At 45.3% G+C, this 22,315-nt stretch overlaps 1 protein-coding gene across 1 annotated transcript in view; it reads left to right on the plus strand.

The window, feature by feature from the left end:
- The window catches only part of SLC6A15 (solute carrier family 6 member 15), an 82,694-nt gene that overhangs the window by 13,709 nt on the left and 46,670 nt on the right, over nucleotides 1-22,315 (plus strand). The window lies entirely within an intron of this gene.

Raw genomic sequence — 22,315 nt, forward strand, 5'->3', positions numbered from 1 at the left:
CAAGCAGCTTGGTGAGAAGGCAACAATTTTTGTCACAATTATTAGAAGATGGAAGTAACACAAGATGACTGTCAATCTTCCTTGGTCTGGAGCTCCATGCAAGATCTCACCTGGTGGGGTAATGAGGATTCTGAGAAAGGTCAAGAATCAGCCCACAACTATATGGGAGGACCTAATAAAGAATGTGAAGAGAGTTGGGACCATAGTCTCAAACATTACCATTAGTAACACACTATGCCGTCACGGATTAAAATCTTGCAGGGCCTGCAAGGTCCCCCTGCTCACACCAGCACATGTCCAGGCCCATTTGAAGTTTGCCAATGACCATCTGGATGATCCAGAGGAGACATGTGGGAAGGTCATGTGGTCAGATGAGACCAAAATAGAACTTTTGGTATCAACTTCACTCATTGTATTTGGAGGCAGAAGAAGGATGAGTACAACCCTAAGAACACCTTCCCAATCGTGAAGCATTGTAGGGGAAAATATTATACTTTGGGGGTACTTTTCTGCAAAGGGGACAGAACGACTGCACCATAGTGAAGGGAGTATGTATGGGGTCATGTATCGTGAGATTTTGGCCAACAATCTCCTTCCCTCAGTAAGAGCACTAAAGATGGGTCTTGCCTGGGTCTTCCAGCATGACTGTGACCCAAAACACACAGCCAGGGCAATCCATTAGAAACATTTCAAGATCCTGGAGTGACCTAGCCAGTCTCCAGATCTGAACCCAAAAGAAAATCTTTGGAGGGAGCTGAAACTCAATGTTATCCAGCAACAGCCCCGAAACCTGAAAGATCTGGAGAAGATCTGTATGGAGGAATGGGCCAAAATCCCTGCTGCACTGTGTGCAAACTTGGCCAAGAATGACAGGAAATGTCTGATCACTGTAATTGCAAACAAAGATTTCTGTGCAAATTTCAAGTTATGTTTTCTATTGTGGGCAGCACGGTGGCTCAGTGGATAGCACTGCAGCCTTGCAGTGCTGGAGTCCTGGGTTCAAATCCCACCAAGGACAACATCTGCAAGGAGTTTGTATGTTCTCCCCGTGTTTGAGTGGGTTTCCTCCGGGTTCACCGGTTTTCTCCCATGTTACAAAGACATACTGATAGGGAATTTAGATTGTGAGCCCCAATGGGGACAGCGATGATAATGTGTGCAAACTGTAAAGCGCTGCGGAATATGTTAGCGCTATATAAAAAATAAAAATTATTAAAGAAATAAAGATTATTATTATTGTATAAAACATTTATTTATTTTTAATTTTACATTCAATAAAATGCAAATTAATTAGATTACAATTGCACAATGTGATTTTCTCGATTTTTTTCTTTAAGCATTCTGTCTCTCACAGCTGAAGTGTACCTAGGATAAAAATTACAGACCTCTCCATTCTTTGTAGGTGGGAAAACTTGCAAAATTGGCAGTGTAACAAATACTTTTTTTCCCCACTGTTTAGGTTTGGGCAAGCCTAGCTATAACTCTGCAGCATATAATAAATTCTAACTGAAAACCTAAAAAGCAAAAGAGGATTCTTTGCTTCTACAATATTCTGGTATGTGAATAAGGGTACTGTCACACTCTGCAACTTTCCAATGATCACGACCAGCGATACGACCTGGCCGTGATCGTTGGAAAGTCGTTGTGTGGTCGCTGGGGAGCTGTCACACAGACAGCTCTCCAGCGACCAACGATGCCGAAGGCCCCGGGTAACCAGGGTAAACATCGGGTTACTAAGCGCAGGGCCGCGCTTAGTAACCCGATGTTTACCCTGGTTACCATCGTAAAAGTAAAAAAAACCAAACACTACAGTACACACTCACATTCCGGTGTCCGTCAGGTCCCTTGCAGTCTGCTTCCCGCTCTGACTGAGTGCCGCCGTAAAGTGAAAGCAGATCACAGCGGTGACGTCACCGCTGTGCTCTGCTCTTACATTCAGGCCGGCAGTCAGTCAGAGCGGGAAGCAGACTGCAAGGGACCTGACGGACACCGGAATGTGAGTATGTAGTGTTTTCTTTTTTTTACATTTACGATGGTAACCAGGGTAAACATCGGGTTACTAAGCGCAGCCCTGCGCTTAGTAACCCGATGTTTACCCTGGTTACAAGCGAACGCATCGCTGGATCGGTGTCACACACACCGATCCAGCGATGACAGCGGGAGATCCAGCGACGAAATAAAGTTCCAAACGATCTGCTACGACGTACGATTCTCAGCGGGGTCCCTGATCGCTGCTGCGTGTCAGACACAGCGATATCGTATGGATATCGCTGGAACGTCACGGATCGTACCGTCGTAGCGACAAAAGTGCCACTGTGAGACAGTGCCCTAAAGGTCATGCATCTAAAAAGGTCCTGCATCCTCTGACTTCAATAGAGTGATTGTGAAGCATTCCTGACTTATAACCTCTAAGAACCAGAGAGCTCCAGCAGGTGTCCAGCAGCAAGGACACCATTGTTCAGAGCATTCATGAAAGTGTACTTTAAGTCCATTACTATTATTATTAGTATTATTATTATTTATTATTATAGCGCCATTTATTCCATGGCACTTTACATGTGAGGAGGGGTATACATAATTAAAAGCAAGTACAATAATCTTAAACGATACAAGTCACAATGGTACAGAAGGAGAGAGGACCCTGCCCCCGAGTGCTCACAAACTACAAGTCCATTATTTGATGCTCTTCTCTTTTATGTCAGGCAACAGTATTTGTGTATTAATATACCAAGGTTTGTTCACCTGAACAGTACAGCAGGTTTCCCTCATAAACGTCATAGTATGGATCTACTTTTTATTTACAGATTTTATGTACTTATATTGCACCAGTAATTTCCACAGAGCTATATATCACCACGTTTTACTTAAAATCATACCAATGTGGGTTCCCACTAGAAGAACTGGATTTCTGGTATAGTTTAAAAATGGCATAATAATTAGGACATACAATACATTAAAGTTTTATTGTTATCAATGTGCTATCTACCAACAAAAATTGTCCTGCTACACATATAATAGGGATTTAAGCTGAAAAATATAAATGTAGTAATTAGTGATGAGTGAATATACTCGTTACTCGAGATTTCCCAGCCCGCTCGGGTGTCCTCAGAGTATTTTTTAGTGCTCGGAGATTTAGTTTTCATTGCCTCAGCTGAATGATTTACATCTCTTAGCCTGCTTGATTACATGTGGGGATTCCCTAGCAACCAGGCAACCCCCACATGTACTTATGCTGGCTAACAGATGTAAATCATTCAGCTGCAGCAATGAAAACTAAATCTCCGAGCAATAAAAAATACTCGGAGGACCCCCGAGCATGCTCGAGAAATCTCGAGTAACAAGTATATTCGCTCATTACTAGTAGTAATGAATAAATAGATGTGTATGCATCATTCTCATAGAAAGTTTGAATTTCAGGCTTTGTTTTTTCTTAAAGAGATTGTCCACAACTAGGACAACTAGTTCTTAAACTAAATGTCGGCCCGATAAAATTATGAAGCCTTTACTCACCTCCCATGCCGGCACTTGAGCTCTCCGGGGCTGTGACGGGGTGTTGTAACACGTGACGCTGGCGCCCAATTAGCGTTGGCATCACATGTGAACTGAACATGAAGAGGAAGCTGGGGCTGCAGCACATGCTGGACTCCCTCTTCATGTTCAGTTTCTCCAAAGGCGGAGACAGTGACACCAGTGCTAATTGGGAGACGGGCATCGTGTGTCATTCCACCGCATCACAGCCCCAGGATCGCAAGTGCTGACAGTGCTGGAACGGTGCCGGCATGGGAGGAGAGTACAGGCTTTATTATTTTATCTGGGCCTAACAGTTAGCTTAAGAAGGGATTATCCTAGTAGGGGACAACCCCTTTAAGTGAAATAAGGGGTTTATCCACTTTCAAATATTTTTAGCTCAAAGATTCAGTTATGTATAAAATAACAAACAGATCTATACTTACCCTTCCTCGGTCCAGTGAGATGGCTCCGCCATTGGCCCAGTATCTGTTTGGCTGCAGCGGTGACATCACTTCAATAATAATGCAACAAATCACTGATATCAGCAGCTCCTACTGTCTAAATCACGCAGATTGGCTCCAGCTCTATTGGCAGGATGTTACCACTGTAGCCAATCTACAGGGACCGGATGAAAGGCGGAGACACCTCGCTGGACTTGGCAAAGGGAAAGTATAACTGTTATTTTCTACATACCTGAGCTGATAGCTAAATATAACTGATTGGAGACAATCCCTTTAATGACATAAGTTAGGATGTCTAATTGTCCACTTCAATGTCATGCACTTAACTGAATCAAATATTGCATTGCGACTACTGACGCATGCAGTCATGCTGATGGCCATTTGTTGTTACACAGTCATGTGAGTTTGCACCTTTACTAAAGGGGTCCTCTGGTTTAGAAAACCCATCATTGTATGTAGGGTTGAGCGACTTTCATTTTTTTAAGATCGAGTAGGGTTTTGGGAAACCCGATTTTGTCCAGAGTCGAGTCGAGTGCAGTCGGCCGATTATCGCTAAAAGTCGGGGATCGACCGAAACACGAAACCCAATGCAAGTCAATGGGGAAGCATAGTCGGCAGTGAGTGGAGGCCAGGAAAACACCTACAGTGCCCATTTTAATGCCAAAAACATCCATTCTTGTTTCTGAAGCTTGTCAATCTTAATTAACTTTATAATAATAGTTGGGCATAGGGAATTGGGGGTCATTTGGCAAAAGTTGTGGGGGGAGTAGGGCCGGCTCAAGTTTTTCGTGGGCCCAGGAAATGCGGACTACGTCACGGCGGTGTTGCAGGGAAAGGTAAGTATTTAAAAGTTGCAAGTGCTGTGATCCTGAGCAAGCAGGGGGGGGGCCCACTCGTTCGCATTGCCACTGGCACAGGGCCCCTCAAAGTACGGCGGTGTGTTTGCATGGCGGGGGCGCCTCCCACCAGCAGCGACACTTTTGCGTACTCTGAGGGGCCCTGTGCCAGTGACGTCGCCAACGAGTATGCCCCCCCACCTGATGAAGGAACCTGCACTTTCATCTGCACCTTCCTCTTTGTCCCTGTGTAAGGTGGTATAACATGCGGGAAGGGGAACCTTACTTTCAGCAGGGACAGATTCTGGCTGTGTAGAGTACAAGGGGAATGTAGTGGTCTAGGTCAATGTACCAGCAGACTCATTTAGCAGTGGCTGGGCAATGGGCAGGATGAGGAGGAAACAGATATAGGGCCAAAGAATAAAGTAGGCTACATGCAGTTCAAAATTGGTAACAGGACTAAACAGGCGGCATTGCTTTGTTCAGTGGAGTAGCAAACCCAAGAGCAGCAGACACTGTTTCAAGGGCCTAACCACACTAGTAGGCCAAATGCAGTTTAATATCTGATAGTATAGGGCGAAAGCCAGAATGTGGAAGCTCAGCTTTGTTCAGTTGAGGACAACACCAGGGAGTGGCAGACACCTTTAGTAGGCCGGAAAAGCCTATTGCATTTTTTAAAATGGTAATTTGGAGCAGAAGGTTGAAGCTCAGCTTTATTTAGTTGAGGGCAACACCAGGGAGGGGCAGAAGCCGTTAGTAGGCCCTAACCACCATTTTTTTTTTTAAAACCACATAATGAGAGCCGGAAGGTTGAAGCTCAGCTTTATTTAGTTGAGGACAACACCAGGGAGGGGCAGAAGCCGTTAGTAGGCCCTAACCACCATTTTTGTTTTAAAACCACTTAATGAGAGCCGGAAGGTTGAAGCTCAGCTTTATTTAGTTGAGGACAACACCAGGGAGGGGCAGAAGCCGTTAGTAGGCCCTAACCACCATTTTTTTTTTTAAAACCACATAATGAGAGCCGGAAGGTTGAAGCTCAGCTTTATTTAGTTGAGGACAACACCAGGGAGGGGCAGAAGCCGTTAGTAGGCCCTAACCACCATTTTTGTTTTAAAACCACTTAATGATAGCCGGAAGGTTGAAGCTCAGCTTTATTTAGTTGAGGACAACACCAGGGAGGGGCAGAAGCCGTTAGTAGGCCCTAACCACCATTTTTGTTTTAAAACCACTTAATGAGAGCCGGAAGGTTGAAGCTCAGCTTTATTTAGTTGAGGACAACACCAGGGAGGGGCAGAAGCCGTTAGTAGGCCCTAACCACCATTTTTGTTTTAAAACCACTTAATGAGAGCCGGAAGGTTGAAGCTCAGCTTTATTTAGTTGAGGACAACACCAGGGAGGGGCAGAAGCCGTTAGTAGGCCCTAACCACCATTTTTTTTTTTAAAACCACATAATGAGAGCCGGAAGGTTGAAGCTCAGCTTTATTTAGTTGAGGACAACACCAGGGAGGGGCAGAAGCCGTTAGTAGGCCCTAACCACCATTTTTGTTTTAAAACCACTTAATGAGAGCCGGAAGGTTGAAGCTCAGCTTTATTTAGTTGAGGACAACACCAGGGAGGGGCAGAAGCCGTTAGTAGGCCCTAACCACCATTTTTTTTTTTAAAACCACATAATGAGAGCCGGAAGGTTGAAGCTCAGCTTTATTTAGTTGAGGACAACACCAGGGAGGGGCAGAAGCCGTTAGTAGGCCCTAACCACCATTTTTGTTTTAAAACCACTTAATGAGAGCCGGAAGGTTGAAGCTCAGCTTTATTTAGTTGAGGACAACACCAGGGAGGGGCAGAAGCCGTTAGTAGGCCCTAACCACCATTTTTTTTTTTAAAACCACATAATGAGAGCCGGAAGGTTGAAGCTCAGCTTTATTTAGTTGAGGACAACACCAGGGAGGGGCAGAAGCCGTTAGTAGGCCCTAACCACCATTTTTGTTTTAAAACCACTTAATGAGAGCCGGAAGGTTGAAGCTCAGCTTTATTTAGTTGAGGACAACACCAGGGAGGGGCAGAAGCCGTTAGTAGGCCCTAACCACCATTTTTTTTTTTAAAACCACATAATGAGAGCCGGAAGGTTGAAGCTCAGCTTTATTTAGTTGAGGACAACACCAGGGAGGGGCAGAAGCCGTTAGTAGGCCCTAACCACCATTTTTGTTTTAAAACCACTTAATGAGAGCCGGAAGGTTGAAGCTCAGCTTTATTTAGTTGAGGACAACACCAGGGAGGGGCAGAAGCCGTTAGTAGGCCCTAACCACCATTTTTTTTTTTAAAACCACATAATGAGAGCCGGAAGGTTGAAGCTCAGCTTTATTTAGTTGAGGACAACACCAGGGAGGGGCAGAAGCCGTTAGTAGGCCCTAACCACCATTTTTGTTTTAAAACCACTTAATGAGAGCCGGAAGGTTGAAGCTCAGCTTTATTTAGTTGAGGACAACACCAGGGAGGGGCAGAAGCCGTTAGTAGGCCCTAACCACCATTTTTTTTTTTAAAACCACATAATGAGAGCCGGAAGGTTGAAGCTCAGCTTTATTTAGTTGAGGACAACACCAGGGAGGGGCAGAAGCCGTTAGTAGGCCCTAACCACCATTTTTGTTTTAAAACCACTTAATGAGAGCCGGAAGGTTGAAGCTCAGCTTTATTTAGTTGAGGACAACACCAGGGAGGGGCAGAAGCCGTTAGTAGGCCCTAACCACCATTTTTGTTTTAAAACCACTTAATGAGAGCCGGAAGGTTGAAGCTCAGCTTTATTTAGTTGAGGACAACACCAGGGAGGGGCAGAAGCCGTTAGTAGGCCCTAACCACCATTTTTGTTTTAAAACCACTTAATGAGAGCCGGAAGGTTGAAGCTCAGCTTTATTTAGTTGAGGACAACACCAGGGAGGGGCAGAAGCCGTTAGTAGGCCCTAACCACCATTTTTTTTTTTAAAACCACATAATGAGAGCCGGAAGGTTGAAGCTCAGCTTTATTTAGTTGAGGACAACACCAGGGAGGGGCAGAAGCCGTTAGTAGGCCCTAACCACCATTTTTGTTTTAAAACCACTTAATGAGAGCCGGAAGGTTGAAGCTCAGCTTTATTTAGTTGAGGACAACACCAGGGAGGGGCAGAAGCTGTTAGTAGGCCCTAACCACCATTTTTGTTTTAAAACCACTTAATGAGAGCCGGAAGGTTGAAGCTCAGCTTTATTTAGTTGAGGACAACACCAGGGAGGGGCAGAAGCCGTTAGTAGGCCCTAACCACCATTTTTTTTTTAAAACCACTTAATGAGAGCCGGAAGGTTGAAGCTCAGCTTTATTTAGTTGAGGACAACACCAGGGAGGGGCAGAAGCCGTTAGTAGGCCCTAACCACCATTTTTTTTTTTAAAACCACATAATGAGAGCCGGAAGGTTGAAGCTCAGCTTTATTTAGTTGAGGACAACACCAGGGAGGGGCAGAAGCCGTTAGTAGGCCCTAACCACCATTTTTGTTTTAAAACCACTTAATGAGAGCCGGAAGGTTGAAGCTCAGCTTTATTTAGTTGAGGACAACACCAGGGAGGGGCAGAAGCCGTTAGTAGGCCCTAACCACCATTTTTGTTTTAAAACCACATAATGAGAGCCGGAAGGTTGAAGCTCAGCTTTATTTAGTTGAGGACAACACCAGGGAGGGGCAGAAGCCGTTAGTAGGCCCTAACCACCATTTTTGTTTTAAAACCACTTAATGAGAGCCGGAAGGTTGAAGCTCAGCTTTATTTAGTTGAGGACAACACCAGGGAGGGGCAGAAGCCGTTAGTAGGCCCTAACCACCATTTTTTTTTTTAAAACCACATAATGAGAGCCGGAAGGTTGAAGCTCAGCTTTATTTAGTTGAGGACAACACCAGGGAGGGGCAGAAGCCGTTAGTAGGCCCTAACCACCATTTTTGTTTTAAAACCACTTAATGAGAGCCGGAAGGTTGAAGCTCAGCTTTATTTAGTTGAGGACAACACCAGGGAGGGGCAGAAGCCGTTAGTAGGCCCTAACCACCATTTTTGTTTTAAAACCACATAATGAGAGCCGGAAGGTTGAAGCTCAGCTTTATTTAGTTGAGGACAACACCAGGGAGGGGCAGAAGCCGTTAGTAGGCCCTAACCACCATTTTTGTTTTAAAACCACTTAATGAGAGCCGGAAGGTTGAAGCTCAGCTTTATTTAGTTGAGGACAACACCAGGGAGGGGCAGAAGCCGTTAGTAGGCCCTAACCACCATTTTTTTTTTTAAAACCACATAATGAGAGCCGGAAGGTTGAAGCTCAGCTTTATTTAGTTGAGGACAACACCAGGGAGGGGCAGAAGCCGTTAGTAGGCCCTAACCACCATTTTTGTTTTAAAACCACTTAATGAGAGCCGGAAGGTTGAAGCTCAGCTTTATTTAGTTGAGGACAACACCAGGGAGGGGCAGAAGCCGTTAGTAGGCCCTAACCACCATTTTTTTTTTTAAAACCACATAATGAGAGCCGGAAGGTTGAAGCTCAGCTTTATTTAGTTGAGGACAACACCAGGGAGGGGCAGAAGCCGTTAGTAGGCCCTAACCAAAGTTGAAGGCCAAATGCAGTTTAATTTCTGATACTATAGGCCGAAAGCCAGAAGGTGGAAGTTCCGATTTAGACAGTGGAGGACAATTTGAATTAGGGACTGCAGACAGACTTAGTAGGCTGTCCCCTGTGGACCATGCATCCACCACATTAACCCATTGCGCCGTAATGGACACGTAATCTTCCGTGGCCATGCCTACAGGTCCATGCGTCTGTTGTCAGGTGCACCTTTGTACTCACAGATTGCCAGAGTGCATGGACAATGCGGTCTTCTACATGCTGGTGGAGGGTTGGGATGGCTTTTCTCGCAAAAGAAGTGTCGACTGGTTAGCTTGTAGCGTGGTACAGCGTAGTCCATCATGGCCTTATTAATAGTAAATAAAATATATAACTAGGCTCTATGAACTTTTAAATAGGTTCCAGGGGTACACGGGCAGCATTGGTGTGGTCAGTGGAGGAGTATTGCAAGTAGGGGCTGCAGACAGGCTATCAAAGGCCTAAAATAACAAACAGTAGGCAGTCATGGCAGTTTTACATCGGTTACATGGATACACAGGCAGGCACTCCAGGCAGCATTGTGGTCAGTGGAGGAGTATTGCAAGTAGGGGCCGCAGACAGGCTATCAAAGGCCTAAAATAACAAACAATAGGCTCATGGCAGTTTCACAGCGGTTACATGGATACACGGGCAGGCAGCTTGGTGGTGGTGAGTGGAGGAGTATTTAAAGTAGGGACCGCAGACAGGCTTCAAAGGCCTAACATAAGAAAATGGGCTGGCTGTAGGCACTTTATAATTGGTTCCAGGGGTACACGGGCAGCAGTGGTCTGGTCAGTGGAGGAGTATTTAAAGTAGGGACCGCAGACAGGCTATCAAAGGCCTAACATAACAAACAATAGGCTCATGGCAGTTTCACAGCGGTTACATGGATACACGGGCAGGCAGCTTGGTGGTGAGTGGAGGAGTATTTAAAGTAGGGACCGCAGACAGGCTATCAAAGGCCTAAAATAACAAACAATAGGCTCATGGCAGTTTTACAGCGGTTACATGGATACACAGGCAGCTTGGTGGTGAGTGGAGGAGTATTTAAAGTAGGGACCGCAGACAGGCTATCAAAGGCCTAAAATAACAAACAATAGGCTCATGGCAGTTTCACAGCGGTTACATGGATACACGGGCAGGCAGCTTGGTGGTGGTGAGTGGAGGAGTATTTAAAGTAGGGACCGCAGACAGGCTTCAAAGGCCTAACATAAGAAAATGGGCTGGCTGTAGGCACTTTATAATTGGTTCCAGGGGTACACGGGCAGCAGTGGTCTGGTCAGTGGAGGAGTATTTAAAGTAGGGACCGCAGACAGGCTTCAAAGGCCTAACATAAGAAAATGGGCTGGCTGTAGGCACTTTATAATTGGTTCCAGGGGTACACGGGCAGCAGTGGTCTGGTCAGTGGAGGAGTATTTAAAGTAGGGACCGCAGACAGGCTTCAAAGGCCTAACATAAGAAAATGGGCTGGCTGTAGGCACTTTATAATTGGTTCCAGGGGTACACGGGCAGCAGTGGTCTGGTCAGTGGAGGAGTATTTAAAGTAGGGACCGCAGACAGGCTATCAAAGGCCTAACATAACAAACAATAGGCTCATGGCAGTTTCACAGCGGTTACATGGATACACGGGCAGGCAGCTTGGTGGTCAGTGGAGGAGTATTTAAAGTAGGGACCGCAGACAGGCTATCAAAGGCCTAAAATAACAAACAATAGGCTCATGGCAGTTTTACAGCGGTTACATGGATACACAGGCAGCTTGGTGGTGAGTGGAGGAGTATTTAAAGTAGGGACCGCAGACAGGCTATCAAAGGCCTAAAATAACAAACAATAGGCTCATGGCAGTTTCACAGCGGTTACATGGATACACGGGCAGGCAGCTTGGTGGTGGTGAGTGGAGGAGTATTTAAAGTAGGGACCGCAGACAGGCTTCAAAGGCCTAACATAAGAAAATGGGCTGGCTGTAGGCACTTTATAATTGGTTCCAGGGGTACACGGGCAGCAGTGGTCTGGTCAGTGGAGGAGTATTTAAAGTAGGGACCGCAGACAGGCTTCAAAGGCCTAACATAAGAAAATGGGCTGGCTGTAGGCACTTTATAATTGGTTCCAGGGGTACACGGGCAGCAGTGGTCTGGTCAGTGGAGGAGTATTTAAAGTAGGGACCGCAGACAGGCTATCAAAGGCCTAAAATAACAAACAATAGGCTCATGGCAGTTTCACAGCGGTTACATGGATACACGGGCAGGCAGCTTGGTGGTGGTGAGTGGAGGAGTATTTAAAGTAGGGACCGCAGACAGGCTTCAAAGGCCTAACATAAGAAAATGGGCTGGCTGTAGGCACTTTATAATTGGTTCCAGGGGTACACGGGCAGCAGTGGTCTGGTCAGTGGAGGAGTATTTAAAGTAGGGACCGCAGACAGGCTTCAAAGGCCTAACATAAGAAAATGGGCTGGCTGTAGGCACTTTATAATTGGTTCCAGGGGTACACGGGCAGCAGTGGTCTGGTCAGTGGAGGAGTATTTAAAGTAGGGACCGCAGACAGGCTTCAAAGGCCTAACATAAGAAAATGGGCTGGCTGTAGGCACTTTATAATTGGTTCCAGGGGTACACGGGCAGCAGTGGTCTGGTCAGTGGAGGAGTATTTAAAGTAGGGACCGCAGACAGGCTATCAAAGGCCTAACATAACAAACAATAGGCTCATGGCAGTTTCACAGCGGTTACATGGATACACGGGCAGGCAGCTTGGTGGTCAGTGGAGGAGTATTTAAAGTAGGGACCGCAGACAGGCTATCAAAGGCCTAAAATAACAAACAATAGGCTCATGGCAGTTTTACAGCGGTTACATGGATACACAGGCAGCTTGGTGGTGAGTGGAGGAGTATTTAAAGTAGGGACCGCAGACAGGCTATCAAAGGCCTAAAATAACAAACAATAGGCTCATGGCAGTTTCACAGCGGTTACATGGATACACGGGCAGGCAGCTTGGTGGTGGTGAGTGGAGGAGTATTTAAAGTAGGGACCGCAGACAGGCTTCAAAGGCCTAACATAAGAAAATGGGCTGGCTGTAGGCACTTTATAATTGGTTCCAGGGGTACACGGGCAGCAGTGGTCTGGTCAGTGGAGGAGTATTTAAAGTAGGGACCGCAGACAGGCTTCAAAGGCCTAACATAAGAAAATGGGCTGGCTGTAGGCACTTTATAATTGGTTCCAGGGGTACACGGGCAGCAGTGGTCTGGTCAGTGGAGGAGTATTTAAAGTAGGGACCGCAGACAGGCTAACAAAGGCCTAAAATAACAAACAATAGGCTCATGGCAGTTTCACAGCGGTTACATGGATACACGGGCAGGCAGCTTGGTGGTGGTGAGTGGAGGAGTATTTAAAGTAGGGACCGCAGACAGGCTTCAAAGGCCTAACATAAGAAAATGGGCTGGCTGTAGGCACTTTATAATTGGTTCCAGGGGTACACGGGCAGCAGTGGTCTGGTCAGTGGAGGAGTATTTAAAGTAGGGACCGCAGACAGGCTTCAAAGGCCTAACATAAGAAAATGGGCTGGCTGTAGGCACTTTATAATTGGTTCCAGGGGTACACGGGCAGCAGTGGTCTGGTCAGTGGAGGAGTATTTAAAGTAGGGACCGCAGACAGGCTATCAAAGGCCTAAAATAACAAACAATAGGCTCATGGCAGTTTTACAGCGGTTACATGGATACACAGGCAGCTTGGTGGTGAGTGGAGGAGTATTTAAAGTAGGGACCGCAGACAGGCTATCAAAGGCCTAAAATAACAAACAATAGGCTCATGGCAGTTTCACAGCGGTTACATGGATACACGGGCAGGCAGCTTGGTGGTGGTGAGTGGAGGAGTATTTAAAGTAGGGACCGCAGACAGGCTTCAAAGGCCTAACATAAGAAAATGGGCTGGCTGTAGGCACTTTATAATTGGTTCCAGGGGTACACGGGCAGCAGTGGTCTGGTCAGTGGAGGAGTATTTAAAGTAGGGACCGCAGACAGGCTTCAAAGGCCTAACATAAGAAAATGGGCTGGCTGTAGGCACTTTATAATTGGTTCCAGGGGTACACGGGCAGCAGTGGTCTGGTCAGTGGAGGAGTATTTAAAGTAGGGACCGCAGACAGGCTATCAAAGGCCTAAAATAACAAACAATAGGCTCATGGCAGTTTTACAGCGGTTACATGGATACACAGGCAGCTTGGTGGTGAGTGGAGGAGTATTTAAAGTAGGGACCGCAGACAGGCTATCAAAGGCCTAAAATAACAAACAATAGGCTCATGGCAGTTTCACAGCGGTTACATGGATACACGGGCAGGCAGCTTGGTGGTGGTGAGTGGAGGAGTATTTAAAGTAGGGACCGCAGACAGGCTTCAAAGGCCTAACATAAGAAAATGGGCTGGCTGTAGGCACTTTATAATTGGTTCCAGGGGTACACGGGCAGCAGTGGTCTGGTCAGTGGAGGAGTATTTAAAGTAGGGACCGCAGACAGGCTTCAAAGGCCTAACATAAGAAAATGGGCTGGCTGTAGGCACTTTATAATTGGTTCCAGGGGTACACGGGCAGCAGTGGTCTGGTCAGTGGAGGAGTATTTAAAGTAGGGACCGCAGACAGGCTATCAAAGGCCTAACATAACAAACAATAGGCTCATGGCAGTTTCACAGCGGTTACATGGATACACGGGCAGGCAGCTTGGTGGTCAGTGGAGGAGTATTTAAAGTAGGGACCGCAGACAGGCTATCAAAGGCCTAAAATAACAAACAATAGGCTCATGGCAGTTTTACAGCGGTTACATGGATACACAGGCAGCTTGGTGGTGAGTGGAGGAGTAGTGCAAGGAGTGTCTGTCCCAGTACTCCCAAAATATAAATAGATGTTAATGTCTCGCAAAACAACCAAAACAAAAAAAAAAGGTGGCATACTTAGGTACAGGGGTGGGCTCATCTACTGAGTTTCTGACATAGTAATTTGGCAGTAACTATTTAATGGTGCCAATATAGGACACAGACACAGACTACTTTAAGTTGCATCATAGATGTCTACAAATTTGTATTGTCAGTGCCAGACATTGAATGATGTCAGCGAATAGACTAAAGATTGGTGGAGCTGTGCGACATAATTTTGCACGTGGTAGAGCACATTTTGAGCTGGGGTAGGGGGGAACTCTCTTGAGGCCGGCGGGACCGCCCCAGGGCCCCTCATGTTACAACGGTGTGTCTGACGTTGGGTGCGCACCACCACCGCCAGAGACACTACATTGTACTATGAGGGACCCAGTAGCAATGCCGTCAACCAAAAGCGAGCACACCCACCTCTTCAGACAAACAGCAGTCTCACGGGTGCTTGCGCCAAGTCGCGATACCACGGCCCCGTGTGGGGAGTTTTGCCATTTAGGGAGGTGTAAACATGTCGTATGCTGTACAATCAGCTGCAGCAAATTAGACATTAGAAAAGTAATTCACAGGCAAGAGCTTTTCATAGGAAAGCTAGGTGTCGGCCGGGCAAGGTGGGGCAAAAGATTTCGAAATCCAGTTGTGGTTCATTTTAATGAATGTTAGATCGTCAACATTTTGGGTAGCCAGACGAGTCCTTTTTTCGGTTAATATTGAACCTGCAGCACTGAATACTCTTTCTGATAGGACACTTGCTGCCGGGCAAGCAAGCTCCTGCAATGCATATTCTGCCAATTCTGGCCAGGTGTCTAATTTGGAGGCCCAGTAATCAAATGGGAATGACGGTTGAGGGAGAACATCGATAAGGGATGGAAAATAGTTAGTAACCATACTGGACAAATGTTGTCTCCTGTCACTTTCAATTGATGCAGCAGTACCTGTCCTGTCTGCGGTCATAGCAAAATCACTCCACAACCTGGTCAGAAAACCCCTCTGTCCAACGCCACTTCTGATGTGTGCACCCCTAACACTCCTAGTCTGCTGCCCCCTGGAGCTTGTGTGAGAACGATCACGTGCGCTGTGTGCTGGGAATGCCTGAAGCAAACGGTCAACAAGAGTTGATTGTTTGGTTGCTAATATTAGTTCCAAGTTCTCATGTGGCATAATATTTTGCAATTTGCCTTTATAGCGTGGATCAAGGAGGCAGGCCAACCAGTAATCGTCATCGTTCATCATTTTCGTAATGCGTGTGTCCCTTTTTAGGATACGTAAGGCATAATCCGCCATGTGGGCCAAAGTTCCAGTTGTCAAATCTCCGGTTGTGATTGGTTGAGGGGCAGTTGCAGGCAAATCTACGTCACTTGTGTCCCTCAAAAAACCAGAACCCGGCCGTGACACGCAACCAATTTCCTGTGCCCCCGTGAAAGTTTCCGCATTAAAAATATACTCATCCCCATCATCCTCCTCGTCCTCCACCTCCTCTTCGCCCGCTACCTCGTCCTGTACACTGCCCTGACCAGACAATGGCTGACTGTCATCAAGGCTTCCCTCTTCCTCTGGTGCAGACGCCTGCTCCTTTATGTGCGTCAAACTTTGCATCAGCAGACGCATTAGGGGGATGCTCATGCTTATTACGGCGTTGTCTGCACTAACCAGCCGTGTGCATTCCTCAAAACACTGAAGGACTTGACACATGTCTTGTATCTTCGACCACTGCACACCTGACAACTCCATGTCTGCCATCCTACTGCCTGCCCGTGTATCCTCCCACAAATAAATAACAGCACGCCTCTGTTCGCACAGTCTCTGAAGCATGTGCAGTGTTGAGTTCCACCTTGTTGCAACGTCTATGATTAGGCGATGCTGGGGAAGGTTCAAAGACCGCTGATAGGTCTGCATACGGCTGGCGTGTACAGGCGAACGTCGGATATGTGAGCAAAGTGCACGCACTTTGAGGAGCAGGTCGGAGAACCCAGGATAAGTTTTCAATAAGCACTGCACCACCAGGTTTAAGGTGTGAGCCAGGCAAGGAATGTGTTTCAGTTGGGAAAGGGAGATGGCAGCCATGAAATTCCTTCCATTATCACTCACTACCTTGCCTGCCTCAAGATCTACTGTGCCCAGCCACGACTGCGTTTCTTGTTGCAAGAACTCGGACAGAACTTCCGCGGTGTGTCTGTTGTCGCCCAAACACTTCATAGCCAATACAGCCTGCTGACGCTTGGCAGTAGCTGGCCCATAATGGGACAACTGGTGTGCAACAGTGTCATCTGCCGATGGAGTGGTTGGCCGACTGCGTTCTGTGGAAGAGCTGTAGCTTCTGCAGGAGGACGAGGAGGAGGAGGAGGGGGTGCGAACGCCTACAGCCAACTGTTTCCTAGACCGTGGGCTAGGCACAACTGTCCCTAAATTGATGTCGCCTGTGGACCCTGCATCCACCACATTCACCCAGTGTGCCGTGATGGACACATAACGTCCCTGGCCATGCCTACTGGTCCATGCATCTGTAGTCAGGTGCACCTTTGTACTCACAGATTGCCTAAGTGCATGGACGATGCGCTGTTTAACATGCTGGTGCAGGGCTGGGATGGCTTTTCTGGAAAAAAAGTGTCGACTAGGTAGCTCGTATCGTGGTTCAGCGTACTCCATCAGGGCTTTAAAAGCTTCGCTTTCAACTAAACGGTAGGGCATCATCTCTAACGAGATTAGTCTAGCTATGTGGGCGTTAAAACCCTGTGTACGCGGATGCGAGGATAAGTACTTCCTTTTTCTAACCAGAGTCTCATGTAGGGTGAGCTGGACTGGAGAGCAGGAGATCGTGGAACTTTCGGGTGTGCCGGTGTACATGGCAGACTGAGAGACGGTTGGAGACGGTATTGTTTCCGCCGGTGCCCTAGATGCAATATTTCCTCCTACTAAACTGGTGATTCCCTGACCCTGACTGCTTTTGGCTGGCAAAGAAACCTGCACAGATACTGCCGGTGGTGCGGAAAATGGTGGCCTTACAGTGACGGAAGGGATGTTGCGTTGCTGACTAGCTTCATTGGCCGAGGGTGCTACAACCTTAAGGGACGTTTGGTAGTTAGTCCAGGCTTGAAAATGCATGGTGGTTAAGTGTCTATGCATGCAACTAGTATTTAGACTTTTCAGATTCTGACCTCTGCTTAAGCTAGTTGAACATTTTTGACAGATGACTTTGCGCTGATCAGTTGGATGTTGTTTAAAAAAATGCCAGACTGCACTCTTCCTAGACTCGGATCCCTTTTCAGGGATTGCAGACTGAGCTTTAACCGGATGGCCACGCTGTCCTCCAACAGGTTTTGGCTTTGACACGCGTTTTGGGCCAGATACGGGCCCGGCAGATGGAACCTGTTGCGATGTTGATGCCTGCTGCGGCCCCTCCTCCACCTCCGCTTCTGAACTACTGCCGCCTGCACCCTGTTCCCCCAATGGCTGCCAATCGGGGTCAATAACTGGGTCATCTATTACCTCCTCTTCGAGCTCGTGTGCAACTTCGTCTGTGTCACTGTGTCGGTCGGTGGTATAGCGTTCGTGGCGGGGCAACATAGTCTCATCAGGGTCTGATTGTGGATCTGTACCCTGAGAGGGCAATGTGGTGGTCTGAGTCAAAGGAGCAGCATAGTACTCTGGCTGTGGCTGTGCATCAGTGCACTCCATGTCAGAATCTACTTGTAATGGGCATGGCCTGTTAAATGTTTCACTTTCTAAGCCAGGGACGGTATGTGTAAAGAGCTCCATGGAGTGACCCGTTGTGTCGCCTGCTGCATCCTTCTCTCTTGTTGTAGTTTTTGCTGAGGAGGACAAGGAAGCAACTTGTCCCTGACCGTGAACATCCACAAGCGACGCGCTGCTTTTACATTTACCAGTTTCGGAAGAGGAGGCAAAAGAGCTAGAGGCTGAGTCTGCAATGTAAGCCAAAACTTGCTGTTGCTGCTCAGCCTTTAAAAGCGGTTTTCCTACTCCCAGAAAAGAGAGCGTTCGAGGCCTTGTGTAGCCTGACGACGAAACTGGCTCCACAGCTCCAGACTTAGGTGGAATATTTTTATCCCCACGACCACCTGATGCTCCACTACCACTACCATCATTACCAGCTGACAATGAACGCCCACGACGACCTCTTGCACCAGACTTCCTCATTGTTTAAAAATCGTAACCAAACTAACTTTATTTGTTGCTGTCAAACAACTTACACGGTGAGCTATAACTTCAGTATGATTTCAATATCCCTTAACAGGTTGGTGAGACCACAAGGAAAATCAGGCACAATGTTACACACTCTGTTTTCTGTGACACCAAATCACAGAGATGACACACACGCAGGACTGTCACTCAAGCACTAATGTCAATATTAATCTCCCACCTAATTTTTTTTTTTTTTTTTCTCTGTGAGACTTTAGAAACCAAATAATATTTAAAAAAAAACAAAAAAACAAGGCTTTCTATGGCCCACTGAATGAGAGATGGCACGCACAGGAGTGGCACACAAGCCCTGACTGAGGCCAATATTTTTCTCCCACTGATTGATGTAGTGTTTTTGTGTTGAGGTTGATTTTAAAACACAAATGAAGGAAAAAAATAAAAAGGCTTTCTATGGCCCACAATTAGAGAGAGAGGTGGCACACCCAGGAGTCAAGACTGGCACACAAGCTGAAATGGCAATATTACTCTCCCACTGTTTTTTTATGTATTTTTTTTTTATTTTCAGGGAGACTTTAGAAACCAAATAATATTAAAAAAAAAACAAAAAAACAAGGCTTTCTATGGCCCACTGAATGAGAGGGACAGAGGTGGCACACCCAGGAGTCAAGACTGGCACACAAGCTGAAATGGCAATATTACTCTCCCACTGTTTTTTTATGTATTTTTTTTTTATTTTCAGGGAGACTTTAGAAACCAAATAATATTAAAAAAAAAAAAAAAAAACAAGGCTTTCTATGGCCCACTGAATGAGAGGGACAGAGGTGGCACACCCAGGAGTCAAGACTGGCACACAAGCTGAAAGGGCAATATTACTCTCCCACTGTTTTTTTATGTTTTTTTTTTTTTTATTTTCAGGGAGACTTTAGAAACCAAATAATATTAAAAAAAAAACAAAAAAACAAGGCTTTCTATGGCCCACTGAATGAGAGGGACAGAGGTGGCACACCCAGGAGTCAAGACTGGCACACAAGCTGAAATGGCAATATTACTCTCCCACTGTTTTTTTATGTATTTTTTTTTATTTTCAGGGAGACTTTAGAAACCAAATAATATTAAAAAAAAAACAAAAAACAAGGCTTTCTATGGCCCACTGAATGAGAGGGACAGAGGTGGCACACCCAGGAGTCAAGACTGGCACACAAGCTGAAAGGGCAATATTACTCTCCCACTGTTTTTTTATGTTTTTTTTTTTTTTATTTTCAGGGAGACTTTAGAAACCAAATAATATTAAAAAAAAAACAAAAAAACAAGGCTTTCTATGGCCCACTGAATGAGAGGGACAGAGGTGGCACACCCAGGAGTCAAGACTGGCACACAAGCTGAAATGGCAATATTACTCTCCCACTGTTTTTTTATGTATTTTTTTTTTATTTTCAGGGAGACTTTAGAAACCAAATAATATAAAAAAAAAAAAAAAAAACAAGGCTTTCTATGGCCCACTGAATGAGAGGGACAGAGGTGGCACACCCAGGAGTCAAGACTGGCACACAAGCTGAAAGGGCAATATTACTCTCCCACTGTTTTTTTAGGTTTTTTTTTTTTTTATTTTCAGGGAGACTTTAGAAACCAAATAATATTAAAAAAAAAACAAAAAAACAAGGCTTTCTATGGCCCACTGAATGAGAGGGACAGAGGTGGCACACCCAGGAGTCAAGACTGGCACACAAGCTGAAATGGCAATATTACTCTCCCACTGTTTTTTTATGTATTTTTTTTTTATTTTCAGGGAGACTTTAGAAACCAAATAATATTAAAAAAAAAAAAAAAACAAGGCTTTCTATGGCCCACTGAATGAGAGGGACAGAGGTGGCACACCCAGGAGTCAAGACTGGCACACAAGCTGAAAGGGCAATATTACTCTCCCACTGTTTTTTTATGTTTTTTTTTTTTTTATTTTCAGGGAGACTTTAGAAACCAAATAATATTAAAAAAAAAACAAAAAAACAAGGCTTTCTATGGCCCACTGAATGAGAGGGACAGAGGTGGCACACCCAGGAGTCAAGACTGGCACACAAGCTGAAATGGCAATATTACTCTCCCACTGTTTTTTTATGTATTTTTTTTTTATTTTCAGGGAGACTTTAGAAACCAAATAATATTAAAAAAAAAAAAAAAAACAAGGCTTTCTATGGCCCACTGAATGAGAGGGACAGAGGTGGCACACCCAGGAGTCAAGACTGGCACACAAGCTGAAATGGCAATATTACTCTCCCACTGTTTTTTTATGTATTTTTTTTTTATTTTCAGGGAGACTTTAGAAACCAAATAATATTAAAAAAAAAAAAAAAAACAAGGCTTTCTATGGCCCACTGAATGAGAGGGACAGAGGTGGCACACCCAGGAGTCAAGACTGGCACACAAGCTGAAAGGGCAATATTACTCTCCCACTGTTTTTTTAGGTTTTTTTTTTTTTTTTCAGGGAGAATTAGAAACCCAATAATATTAAAAAAAAAAAATAAATAGGCTTTCTATGGCCCACTGAATGAAAGGGAGAGAGGTGGCACACCCAGGAGTCAAGACTGGCACACAAGCTGAAAGGGCAATATTACTCTCCCACTGTTTTTTTATGTATTTTTTGTTTTTTCAGGGAGACTTTAGAAACCCAATAATATTTAAAAAAAAAAATAAATAGGCTTTCTATGGCCCACTGAATGAGAGGGAGAGAGGTGGCACACCCAGGAGTCAAGACTGGCACACAAGCTGAAAGGGCAATATTACTCTCCCACTGTTTTTTTAGGTTTTTTTTTTTTTTCAGGGAGACTTTAGAAACCAAATAATATTAAAAAAAAAAAAAAAATAGGCTTGCTATAGCCCACTGAATGAGAGATAGCACACACAGCAGTGGCACACAAGCCCTGACTGAGGCCAATATTTTTCTCCCACTGATTGATGTAGTGTTTTTGTGTTGAGGTAGATTTTAGAACACAAATCACGGAAAAAATAAATAGGCTTTCTATGGCCCACTGAATGAAAGGGAGAGAGGTGGCACACCCAGGAGTCAAGACTGGCACACAAGCTGAAAGGGCAATATTACTCTCCCACTGTTTTTTTATGTATTTTTTGTTTTTTCAGGGAGACTTTAGAAACCCAATAATATTTAAAAAAATAAATAAATAGGCTTTCTATGGCCCACTGAATGAGAGGGAGAGAGGTGGCACACCCAGGAGTCAAGACTGGCACACAAGCTGAAAGGGCAATATTATTCTCCCACTGTTTTTTTAGGTTTTTTTTTTTTTTTTCAGGGAGAATTAGAAACCAAATAATATTAAAAAAAAAAAATAAATAGGCTTTCTATGGCCCACTGAATGAAAGGGAGAGAGGTGGCACACCCAGGAGTCAAGACTGGCACACAAGCTGAAAGGGCAATATTACTCTCCCACTGTTTTTTTATGTATTTTTTGTTTTTTCAGGGAGACTTTAGAAACCCAATAATATTTAAAAAAAAAAATAAATAGGCTTTCTATGGCCCACTGAATGAGAGGGAGAGAGGTGGCACACCCAGGAGTCAAGACTGGCACACAAGCTGAAAGGGCAATATTATTCTCCCACTGTTTTTTTAGGTTTTTTTTTTTTTTTTCAGGGAGAATTAGAAACCAAATAATATTAAAAAAAATAAATAAATAGGCTTTCTATGGCCCACTGAATGAAAGGGAGAGAGGTGGCACACCCAGGAGTCAAGACTGGCACACAAGCTGAAAGGGCAATATTACTCTCCCACTGTTTTTTTATGTATTTTTTGTTTTTTCAGGGAGACTTTAGAAAC

Source organism: Ranitomeya variabilis, chromosome 5, assembly GCF_051348905.1.
Source record: "Ranitomeya variabilis isolate aRanVar5 chromosome 5, aRanVar5.hap1, whole genome shotgun sequence".
Taxonomy (NCBI): Eukaryota; Metazoa; Chordata; class Amphibia; order Anura; family Dendrobatidae; genus Ranitomeya; species Ranitomeya variabilis.